The 3,314-nt window shown below is 48.1% G+C and overlaps 1 pseudogene; it reads right to left on the bottom strand.

The window, feature by feature from the left end:
• Window positions 1-898: 898 nt before the first annotated feature.
• Window positions 899-1,251, bottom strand: LOC113938461 (annotated as a pseudogene).
• Between the last annotated feature and the right edge of the window lie 2,063 nt (window positions 1,252-3,314).

The raw sequence follows: 3,314 nt of genomic DNA, 5'->3' as shown, positions 1-3,314 counted from the left end.
TATTCAGCATTATAAAACTATTCAGAGGCCAGTCTAGGCAAAAGTCACAAAATTATCTTGCAGTGTCTTGCTCAACAACCTCTTAAAAAATTTTTTTTTTACTTATCACACATTTAAAGATAATCGAATGGGGGTGCCTGGGTGGTTCAGTAAGCGTCTGACTCCTGATCTCAGCTCAGGTCTTGATCTCAGGGTTGTGAGTTCAAGCCCCGTGTTGGGCCCCATGTTGGGCATGGAGCCTACATACATACATACATACATGAAATCAAATGGAGTGGTACTGGCTGGCTCAGTCATTAGAGCATGGGACTCTTGATCTCGGGGTGTCATGAGTTCAAGCCCCACCTTGAGCGCAGCGCTGACTTAAAATAATAATAAGAAGAAGAAGAATTGAACAGAAACCCACGTAGCCACTCCCCAGTTTCAACAGATGTAAATGGTTTGCTCTTTTGCTTCAGATTTCCTTATCTTTTTTAAAGAAATAACACATTACAGCTACAACTAAATCCTTGCCTATATTCCTGCTCCCTCCTGCCCGGGCAGATATGAGTGCCATCCTAAAGTTGGGTTATCATTTCCAACAGTGATTTTGGCTTTGACCTTTCTTTCTGTCTGGACCTCAGGTGCACAAGTTGAGAGATCATTCTCTCAACGGCATACTCTCATCACTGTTCCTTCTGCACAAAGGCCCTCTCTTGTTTTATTTTAACCCTCTGATCCTTGCTCACTACCCCAGTGCACCCCACCCCTTAAGGCAACCACAGTAATGTGTTTGTACGAGTTCCTCTAAAGCATACATTGCCGTTCTGTGTACTTGTATTTTTAGTTTAGGGTTGTTGTTGTTGTTGTTGTTGTTGTTGTTTTAACTTTGAGGCACTTTATTATAAAAGGCTGGTACTCACATCCATAAAACGAATAAGAACTTAAAAGTCATCATACATTTACTTCGTTTTTTAGCTTGACCTTCTAGTAGATCTGTAGCTTTATTGATTGGGGCTGGTATCTAAAGAGATCCTCCCTTGTCTGGGGGACTCATTTAAATTTAAAAGCATCATTTGTCAATGAGCATCACATTTTTCCTTTATTGCCAGTAGGGTTATGCTCAGTATTAATGCTGCTTATGCTTAGTACTAATGCTGCTTCCCATTCTGCGATTCGGGGTTCAAACCCACCTCTGTAATAGCCACCGCTGATGGCAGATTTTGGTAGATTTTGAGAGATGTGTTTTGCTTGAGGCTCCACGTGCCCCATGGCTTGTGAAACAGAACAGCTTGCAAATCCTGCAGCTTCTACGGCTGGACTGGCCATGGCTCCAGCCCGGCTCCCCCACCTCTTCGGAGCCCAGAGGCCACAGTCACCCACCTCCATGGCTCTTCCGGCAAGTGACGCACCCTCCCCCCCCCAAAACAGGCACTGTGTATTTTCAGTTCACATAAATGACACGGTGCCGGAGATTTTATTCTGTTTTTGGCTTTCTCAGCCAGCACTACGCTTTTAAGGTCCAGGCATATCGTCGGGTGTTCATCTACCTGCAGGGGCATTCACCCCTTTAGACTTATCCCATTCCTCTGGTGAGGTGGAGGAGAGAGGAGCAAACTGAGGAAGTGGTTAGGACCGGGCTTGTCCTCAAGACGTTATCCCCGGAGAGGGAAGTGTCAATGCACGTGTGCACGCAGGTACACACACACATACACACACGTACATACACACCCCACTTCAGCTGGGGCCCCGGCGAGTGGAGGTGGGGGAAAGCCAGCCGAGAGTCCTAGCAAAGGAGGACTCATTTCAGAGCTCTGCCCTTACATCCAAGGCCTTGCCCCCTCCAGGAAGCCTGCCCTGACCACCCCATTCCATGCAGGTCTCTCCCCATTCTGAGAACTATGAATCTCATCTAATCATACACTAGTCTCTTCAAGTCTTTCTATTACTCTCTCCCTCATTAAGTTGACATCCTCTGGAAGGAAAGGACCGTCTCTTGTCTTTTTCGTCTCTCTTGCTCAAGGCCTGGTCCTGAAGAAAGGAGGGCAGGGAGTGGGAAGCAGAATAGCGATTTCCTTAATTCAGGTCCCGCTCCCTCTGTTTCAGGGACATGTCATCTTTGAGCAAACGCTTCGGTGCCAGGCTCTTAGAAGTCCAGAGAGAAAATACATGCTGTTCCAGCTCTTAGGAAGCTATTTATGGGGGATGCAGACACCCAGACATGGAGTCATAGGATGGTGCGGAGGAGACAAAGACAAGCAGACACTTGGAGTGCCAAGGAGGAAATCCCAGCGCAGCTCAAGGGGAGGCCAGGGGACTCCTAGATGAGGTGACATCCAAGCTGTCTCCCACTGAAAGAAAAGAGGTAAATTGAGAATCGGGAGCTGGGCGAGGGGATTATGAAATAAGATCGAGAGGGTACAAGGAATACCAGTACTGCCTGCTTCCAGTTATCGTGGTTATACATCAAACAACCACTTTATTATGTTTGCAGAGTCTCCGGGTCAGGAATCCGGACAGGACACAGCAGGAAGAGCTTGTCTCTGCCCTAGGTCGTCTGGGGCCTCAGCTGGAAGCATCCATGGCAGGGCTTTGGAATCACTGAAGGCTCATTCACTCACAAATCTGGTGGCTGGTGCTGACTGCAGGTTGGGTACTCAGTGCCTCTCCATGTGGTTTTCCCACTGGTCTCTCCGGGCGGGCTGGTGTGGGCTTCTTATATAGCATGGTGGCTGGGTTCCTGGAGTGAGCATCCCCAAAATAGAGAGAGCCAGGTGGAAGTTATATGACTCAGCATCCCAAAGCATCCTTTCTACCATAGTCTATTGGCCAGAGCAGTCACAACCACCTGGCCCAGATTCAATGAGAGGAAACAGACCCCCTCTCCCTGGCTCAGTGAGAGAAAAGTCAATCGTCCTGCAAGAAGAGCATGTGGGATGGGATATACATTTTGGTGCAGCTACCTTTGGAGAATACCATCACCATGGTACGTATTGATAAGGTGGAGGGTGAACAGTGGACAGGTAGGCATCCAATATCACTGAAGTATAATATGTGAGATGGAGGCAGCCAGATACAAGGCTACAAGGCTAGGTCAGGCCAGGTGCTGGAGGGTCTTAAAACCATGCTTAGGAGAATGCTTACAGACAAAGGAGCATTTTGAAAGCCCAGGACTCCTGCTCCCTCATTCCCATCACCCAGCACCTCCTCTTTGCTTGATCAGAAAATATCTAAGGCTCTCTATGGGTGACTAAAGCAAAGGGGGTCTCAGGATTGGTCTGCACCCTTGAAGTAAGTGTCAACGACAGCTAGACACCAGCCCCTACCCCTGTGCC

This window comes from Zalophus californianus, chromosome 8, assembly GCF_009762305.2.
Source record: "Zalophus californianus isolate mZalCal1 chromosome 8, mZalCal1.pri.v2, whole genome shotgun sequence".
NCBI classification, from domain to species: domain Eukaryota; kingdom Metazoa; phylum Chordata; class Mammalia; order Carnivora; family Otariidae; genus Zalophus; species Zalophus californianus.
The sequence above is the reverse complement of the archived record's forward strand: the minus strand, read 5'-3'. Positions and strand labels throughout refer to the sequence as shown.